This window comes from Acanthochromis polyacanthus, chromosome 6 (assembly GCF_021347895.1).
Source record: "Acanthochromis polyacanthus isolate Apoly-LR-REF ecotype Palm Island chromosome 6, KAUST_Apoly_ChrSc, whole genome shotgun sequence".
Classification (NCBI taxonomy): domain Eukaryota; kingdom Metazoa; phylum Chordata; class Actinopteri; family Pomacentridae; genus Acanthochromis; species Acanthochromis polyacanthus.
Genome location: NC_067118.1, coordinates 42,642,497 through 42,652,046, shown reverse-complemented (window position 1 = coordinate 42,652,046; position 9,550 = coordinate 42,642,497).

The following is a 9,550-nucleotide window of genomic DNA, read 5'->3' as shown; positions in this document are numbered from 1 at the left end:
GCAGTTTGAATATTACAGAACAAGATTTAGGATTAACATTAAATGTACCGTAAATAAAATAGAGAATTAAAGAATTAGAGAGGCGACATCACAGCAAAGAAGCAGGCAGCTAAAAGTCAAATAAAACCAGAGAGGAAATCTAAAATAAACAGAACAGAATACAGAATAGAACATAAAGCTGAAACTGAATTAAACCTCACATAAAAGCACGTCTATTAAAGTGGGTTTTAAGAAGTGATTTAAAAGAACTCTGCAGGTGATAAAACAGGTCTGTTATTCTAAGGTTTGAACAGCAAATATATGTTTTAGCTGCAGAAAATGTGACTGATGTCTACCTTCATGTGTTAGAATATCTATCACGGTAAATCCCGTGGAATTTACAGTAAAATCTGCTTTAAAAATAACAGCTGAAACATAAACCTGTTTACAATAAATGCTAGAACAACCATAGACTGTAAACCGGATTAGAGCTCATCATTTCTATGTCAACTTTTACCGTATTTTATTATTGCAAAGCTCAAATTCACAGTACAGTACCGACAGCTGCGGTCACCAGAATTTTCCTTTGAAAAACACATTACAGGATGCTTTCTTGGTAACTGTAAATGTAATAGTTTCTAACTGTTGTTTGTTCAAAGTAAAACACTAAGAAAAAAGCTGCTATTCTAAACCTGTTCATGTTAATTTTCTTTCAAAACATAAACCTGTTTATGATAAATTATTTTAAAACAACAGACAGACTGTAAACTTAATTACAGCTCATCTCTGTGATAAACACAACTGCATGATATTTTATTGCAAAACTCAAATATACAGCAAACACCTCAGCAGCTATGGTTGCCAGAATTTTACTGCAAAAACATACAGAACAACATACAGTCATGGAAAACTGATCACACCAGCCTTGTTTTCTTCAGTTTCTTGTTCATTTTAATGCCTGCTACCACTAAAGGTTTATTACCTTAAGAATATGATGAACATGACTAAAAATGCAGCTGATTCCATCATACTTTATGTCCTATCTGACATGTTTCAGCTTCATCGTATTCCAGGCTCTATAAGAGGACATTTCAAAGGTCTAGAGTGGTTTCCTGCTGATATTCAAGCCGTAGAACAACTCAGAAGCTGTCAGCTCTCACATAACGCCTAAAACTAAAGAATTATGTGAAGCCACAAAGGCAGCCATCATGAGTGAGAGACAGGTAGAGAAAAAACTGAAGATCTCCAAGACAGCCGTTCAGCATGGTTCTACCAAACTGCTGGCTGGTCAGGAAACGTCTTTCTACCACCAGATGACCGTCATTCATCCGTTCCTGTCAGGAATCGTCCTCAGACCTCCAGGAACCTTAAAATGAGTGGACACTGTGGAGAAATGGGACTTGTTCTTCAAGTACAGTTGGAAAGCGACTTCTTGAAGCTGGTCTGAAGTCCCACAGGGCAGGAAGAAGGCCTTCATCAAGGAAAGGCAGAGGAAAGCCGGTTACTCTTTGCTGGGATCACAAGGATTGGACTGTTGATGATTGGGCTAAGGTTCTCTTCAGGGATGAATCCAGTTTTCAGTTGATGTTCACTCCAGACAACTTACTGGTTAGGAGGAAGCCTGGAGAAGCTCCAAAGCAGACTGTCTGCCCCTACAGTAAAACACGGGGGTGGATCAGTGACCATCTGGGGTAGTTTCAGTCTGGGTGGAACAGGGACAATGAACCAGGTCATGTTTGGGGCTACTCTAGAAAACAGTCTTCTTCCATCAGATGGAAAACTCTTTCCTGCCTCCAATGACTGGATTTTCCAACAAGACAAGGTCAGTTAAAGCCTGGATGGAGAACCAGAACACTGGAACCATGCCTTGGCTGCTCAATCACCAGATCTAAATCCAACTGAAAACCTGTGGAAAATCATCAAACACTAAACGGAGAACCACAAGCCCAAAAACAAAGCAGATTAGTTAGAATGAGTGCAACAGGAATGAACTGCTGTGATCAGAAGCTGGTGGAGAGCATGAAGAGACATCAGGAACAATGGTTCTGGATCAGTACTAACTCCTGGTGGATCATGGGACTAAAACAGACAGAAAACATGGAATCCTAAAAGCTGTTTTTGGCAGAACAATGCCATAGCTACTGATGGAAGAACTGAAGGGATTCTGGTTATTGTCCAGTAAACCATGGAAAATGTCTGATATCAGCCCTGAAATTAAACTTTTATGAGATATTTCTCTTGGTGTCATTAAAAAAATGGACTATTAGTGGTACCAGGCATTAAAATGAACAAGAAACTGAAGAAAACAAGGAGGTCTGATCATTTTTTATTGACTGTATGTATCATTACAGTTGGGTGGTGTAGATTTTACACCATCGCTACAAAAACCACTCATTTAGCTACTTGTCGATTAGGGATGAACAAACATGAAAAATAAAAACTTGCCCCTTTGGTTGATCAGACGTGACAGAAGGATAGTTTCATACTGACATGATTTTCAGGAATGTGGAACTTTAAGCGAGTGTCGTCACCACTTCCGTGTGATAAATCACGTTACTCATCAGGGGATCCTCTCTGCAGCCAGAAAGCAGAAATAAAGCAAAAGTTAGTTTTAAGGCATGCTTGAGCATGACTCCTACACACAGAGATAAACTCACAGCCTTCTGCTGTTAAACTGAAGTTCATAGAAGAAACCAGCACTCTGCAGCACAGTTTTACATCTGTTAGCTTCTCTTCTGACCTCTATGCTCACATTTACTGCATCTTAATCAAGCTGAATTCCCAATAAAGCTGCTAATGAAACACAGCTTTATTGTTTTTGTTGCAGAGTATGAAACAGTGACAGAAACGCAGTCTGTTCTGAATACACGTTAACCAGCAGCCACATCAGGGTCACTTACAGGCTGCAGCTCTGCTGATTTTATGAACACTGTGTTTTCTGACAAACTCACGAACACACGAGTTAAAACAGCTGTGAATTTTGTGATATTTCCATATAAGATGATTGCCCATGGAAAGTTAGAAATGATAGAAAGCTGTGATGTCACGCACTCATTCACATCTGCTTTGAGGTCAGCTGTTTAGCTCCACTCTGTTATTCACAGATGCAGAGAGAGTCTTCTTCCTGAACATGGGTGCGGACAGAAGCAGTTCAGTTGTATTTAAGCCTACAGACATTAAAACAGCTCGTTGAGACAGAGACAGACACATTTCAGCAGCGAGACACCGATATTAGGTCCACCTCTGTCATCTAGCAGTCAGAATGCATCTCAACCGATCACACAGTCAATGACAATAGGGTGAAAAAGTTTGGCAATAAATGATAGATAAAATATATATCAACAAATAATAAACGTAAACAAACATCAAAGCAAAAATGCATTTTTACTAATATCAAAGCACAAACACTTTAGGTGATGCATTAAATGGCCAAAGATTTAATGAAGCCCAGATGCTGTTCTAATGAACCTGGCCAGTGGTGTGCAAACATGTGGTGATTTTTTAAAATTGCTTATCTGTGTATTCTGACAGCAAGTCAACAGAGGTAGAACAAAAACGATGTTAATAAATGTACGCACTGAAAACTGACATTGGTGATGATAAATGACTGCTGGTCCACCTGGTTCTCCAGCTGAAATGTGTTCAGGAGAGAGTTAAACGGAGTCTTAGTGTTTAATAATGGTTTAGCAGCATAAATGTTGATGTACTAGTAAACGACAATTTAAAGGGACAGGACTGAGGAGGTTCTAGCAATCAACTGCAACGCACACCAATCACAGACTGTATAATAAAGAGCTATGCACACAACCCGTGGACGTTTAGGTGCAGCTAGCTAGCTAATGCTAAATAACATCAACAAAACCATACATTAGATCAATACTAGACAAAACTCAAACTCTGTCAACTACTAAGAGAGACATCTTTAAGCTAACCATCTTATTAAACAGTCAGTTTTAGCAGGGCTAGCACAAAACCGCAGAAAAGCTAGTCTAAGCTAGTAATGCTAACCATAACGTTCGGCTGCTACGGACCGAGCTAACTTAAAGTGCTGTTAACGTACCACCGTATGCACGAAATCCTCAAAATCGCTTTTATTCCATAAGACTCATCAGCCAGCAGTCAGATCATTACAGCAGCGACAGGGAAAAAAAATTAAGAAAACACGCACAAAAAAACAGTGACAGAAACTTAAAAAAAAAAAAAAAAAGCAGTGACAGAAATAGCGCCGAAAGTCAAAGGTCAGTTTCCGTTTCCGGTTTGTAAAGTAAACAAAAAGTGAAATAATACTTTACACCATAGACTGTATAATAAATAACCTTTATTATACATCCTATGCATTACACATAGCCTAACTGATTGTTGATGGTTCTACAGCAGCTTCACTAATTAAGAAATATATTAATTCAATTTACTGACACAAAAATAATCCAGATATTTGCTTTTAAATTGTCATATTCCCAGCGATTCAAACATTTTCCCCTTATTGTCAAAATTACATACAATAAAATTATATAGAACAAAGAACCCGTCTATAAAACAACATGTACCAAAAACACAGCTTATCATGTAGTTCAAAACATAAACAGTCAGAAAATTATGAACATTTCTGCACATTAATAATAATAATAACATTGTGCTGCTTTCAAGAAAAAAATTATGAAACTGCAAATATCTGTAAAATAATTGTACACTTTTAGCTGATTGAAATACTGTTAAACAGCACAATTTTACAGCTGTACATTGTAAATAATAAATCACTGTTTGTAAAGATTAGTCATCATGTAAATTAATCCTTTTTTCCCCATTATTTTGAAAGATAAAACAGGTAAAAATCTGCAAAATAACAGTAATTTGCTCAAAAGAAACAGTTAAAGTCCAAAACTTTCATTTTTTACTAACATTTGTTTGATCAGGAAAACAGTGATGGCTGAATTCCCTTTAACTGGTTCAGTTTCATGGTCCTGGTCATGTTGTTTTTTTTTTTTTTAAAGGTGTGAACAAAAGCACCAACCTCCAAGGCCCAGTATTCTTTTCTTTGAGCTCCACATGTCATTTTGGCAGTTTTACATTAAATAAATACTCGATCTGATAACACAGACGGGATAATTAAGGGAATAAACATTTTACGTTACTAAATATGTGCTTTCTGAAGATGGTACTGTATGAGATGTGTGCTCATCTTACCCACATTAAGCACACACCCACTAATGAATTACTAACAATATCTGAATTTTTATAAATACCTTTGTTACACACACTGTCTCATGCATGCACACACACACACACACACACACATACATGAATGCATGAATAGTGACAGGTGCACAAACACATTAATCATTCTGTGGCCCAAAAAGATCTGCTGGGTTTACAGGGCCAGAGACTGAAGAAAACCGTACTGACAGACGCTGTGTGTGTGTGTGTGTGTGTGTGTGTGTGTGTGTGTGTGTGTGTGTGTGTGTGTGTGTGTGTGTGTGTGTGTGTGTGTGTCTCAGACTGTGTGTGTTTGTGTGTCTGTGCAGGCGTGACAGAGTGCAGAGGAGTCATGGAGGTTGCGGGGGATTTTGTCCACAGTGTGGCTCTGATATATCAGAAGTGCTCAGAGTCAGGATGTTACATAAAATGAGCTCTCTTCCTCCAAACTCACACGATCAGCGTCTCCATCATTCCACAGCACATTCTTACTGACGTTTGACTTCCTGGAGATTTCCCCTGACGGAAACCATAATAAATACCAAAACCAACCCTTAATTAACCTCAACCTGAAATCGTAAAATTTAGTGATTATGGTTGAATTGTTTTGCCCAGAAGGGAAGCAAATCTTCCACAATGTGAGATTCCTGCACATTCATGTGTAATTCCCATTTTTGGCACTACCATCATAAAAGTGATGATCAAATGACCAATTATGGACATCATAGAACCTAAAGTAGCCATAAAATGCATGATCATTTTGCTCTTGCTTGTTTTCGGTCAGTTACTTCCACATGAAGAATAAATAAACAAAAAAGGTCTTAATTGCTGCTTCCCATTTAGTCTCAGACTGTAGGACACAACTGGACACTCTTCATCATTAAAGTGTGTTTAAATTACCTATTTTGGACGTTGTAGGGCATTAGGATCATGGGCATTTAACATAAAAGCATTCATTAAAGAACACACATTCAAAACTGCTCTGACTTGCGTCTACAGTTCTGTATTATCTGTAATAAATGAATCAGTAAACACACCTTTGAATCTGACTCTTGATCCCATTGAGACGTTGCAAAGCAAATCTTAAGTGACATAAAAAGCGACGGCTCGCGGTTCCAGCATTTACAACAAAGGAAAGTTCTGCATCGTCATGACAACGGCATGGAAGTGACTCCTGAATGCAGTGACTCATAATCCTCACTGACACATGTTTCCTCATCAAAGTGCAAAACGACAGAGCCAAAATCAGTTTCATTTGAGAAGCCGGGGAAAACCCTCAAAATGCTGCACCACCCAAATCTAAAATTACAATGTCAGAATCAGTTTTAATGGCCTGGAACGCACTATACAAGGAAATTGTTTTCAGCTGCTGGTGTCACCCTAGGAATATGGAAAGAGGAGAATAATAATAATAATAATAATAATAATAATAATAATAATAAACTAAATGAAGAAGAATAAATACATAAAATACATCTAACACAATATATACAGATATTTACAATATAGAAAGGAATATGTAAACACAGTGCAAAATGATAATTTCTCAATTAATAATTATTATTTTATATAATATAATTGCACAATATTGAAAAATAAGACACTGAATAGTTAAAATTATAAATTATTGTTTGACAGATATCTTTATTTGAGAGCAAATACAAATAATTACAGTCAAGGAGAAGGATATAAATAATTATTATGTTGCCTTCAAAATTCAGAAAAACAAACTTCTAGACAAAATTTCATTAATACATCTGTTTATTTAGGTTTGTTTATGTTTTACTTTCAGACATTCATTCTTCAGTGTTAATTAGCTATTAATTGAGATTCATATCCAACTGAGACCACAATTAACCAGAAAGATTCACCTCCATCAGAGCCAGAATGGAGCATTTTTACACTAAAAACTGAAATAATTACACCAATAGCTGTAAAAAGGCCGAGCCTCAGACCTGATAAACCAATAACCAGTTGACTTCTGCTCATAATAATGCCAGACGTGATTAAATCCATTGAATTATTCATAAATATTCAACACGGCTGACCCCATCTCCCTCCTTCCTGTCGGTGAGAACTAGCAGTCTGTTCATTCCTCCACAAAATGGAGGCTGCCTGGCATCACGCTGGCAGTCCCAGAGCCTCGTAGCCCATTAGTTCCCCCGCTGCCTGGATGACAAGACAACAAGACAACAAGCAGAGAGCTGCAAGCAGTGTGCACGGACAGCGGCACAATGTCGTGTGTGTGTGTGTGTTTGAAAAGCCGAAAAAGTAGATGGGGGGTGTATTTGTTTGAGTTTCTGACCGTATGTGAGGATGGCACGTATGTGATTGTGTGCATGTGTGTGTCTTACCAGTGGGTATGTAATCGTGTGTGTGTGTGTGTGTGTGTGTGTGTGTGTGTGTGTGTGTGTGTGTGTGTGTGTGTGTGTGCGCATGTGTGCATCTGAGAGGGTGAGGTGACCCAGATCTGCTTATTAGCGTCAGTAGGAGGGGGGACGGCAGTCACTTAGAGCTTTGTGCCTGAGCAGTGAACTGTGCTCGTGTTTCAGTGACACACCATCATACTGTAACCCGCCCCCTCCCCAGCACACACACACACACACACGTTTGTACGTCTATCTTAGTGAGGACATCCATAGGCATAATGCATTTCCTAGAGCCTTACCCTAACCTTAACCATCACAACTGATTGCCTAAACTTAATCCTTACCCTAACCCTAACCAAATCTCAATTCATACCTGTTCTCTAAAAACAAGTCTTCACCCTCAAACATGGCTGTTTCAAAGTGAGGACCGGCCAAAATGTCCTCACTTTGTAAAAATGTCCTCACTTTGATAGTTAAATGCAGAAAATGGTACTCACCATGTAGCAAATACAAGAACACACAGACACAGACACACACAGACACACACAGACACACACACACACACACACACACACACACACACACACACACACACACACACACACACACACACACACACACACACACACGTTCCTTCCTTCCTTCATCCCTGTTTCAGCTCCTCCAAATATCTGCTGTGCTGTCCAGGAAATAAAACCATCCAAATAAACTTACTTCTGTCATTTTCTTCCTGTTGAGAAAGAAAGGCAAAGATACATTGTAATTTTATTGAAATGTTTCCAAATGCATAGGACATTTTGCCGCATTGCCTTGCTATATTTAGCAAGGGACTGAAAAAATCTTAAAGGCATATTTGGGATTTAGAAGTTCTTCAGGGTGGAAACTGCTGGTAGAAAGGCGGCTCTGCAGATCAGTCTTGCAGCATTGAAGGGGTTTAGTCTTTGCAAAGCTTGTGTTCAATCTACACATGATGTACACAGATGAAAATGTGCTAATATTCTAGTAAGAAATCAAATTCAAAACACAAATGCACTCACAGAAATGGGTGGACACAGAGGAGGTAAAAAAAAATGTTCCAGTATTTTAACAAACATGCATGCTTGATTTGAAAATTGTGCTGGCTAAAGCAGCCACCAGCACTGCCCTGGTACTGCAGCTCACACCACATCCATTTGGGGATGTTTCACTCTTGGGTGTCAGACTGGGTTCAGTTCACCTTTAGAAGATGCAATCCTGGATACTGCAAATCAAAATCTTCCTCCAACACGTCTGACTGATGTGAACAGAGTCTGATGGGATGTGTGCAGGTGTCCCACATTTCCAGCTGAGGCTTCGCCCGGTCAGCTGAGAGTAACAGGATGGCAGACAGAAAGAAAGCAGGCACATCAGGGCCTGAGGGAGATCCACTGCTTACATGGTTTCACTGACCGTGTGTTTCACCAAAATAACCAGCTGACCCCAAATTCCAGGTGATGAATGACGGTAAGAAAACGACAGTGAGATATCTGACAGTTATTTTGTTTTGTGTACAGATTGGGAATGGCTTTAAATTAAATGATAAGCTGATTTTATAGCTGCATTGTTCTAATAAATTCAAAATTCTGGGTTTACACTTTAATTTAAAATCTGGTTTTTGTGTCAAATGTGGCAACTACAAAGCATGCAGTTTGGACAAAGTGATCAAATACATATAATAAATGAATATTGTAAACGGCTTCACACAGAACAACAAAAATGACTTTTTATTTAGAAATATCAGGAGATTAAATTCATATGATCATCGTTTATAAGTGCATCAAATCATCCATTAAATCTAAGTGGAAGTTTGCCTACTCAGTAATTCATACATACAAATCATTCTCATGTCACAAGAATTCGTTCTTCCACGGTGTAGAAGGACCTCTGCTGGTGGAAGGCAGGCGTCTGTTTTCTTAAATTCACTTTTGTTGCAGAATGTTGTTGCGTATAAATCCTTGACCGCAGTGCAGACAAGTAAGGAATATTTATAT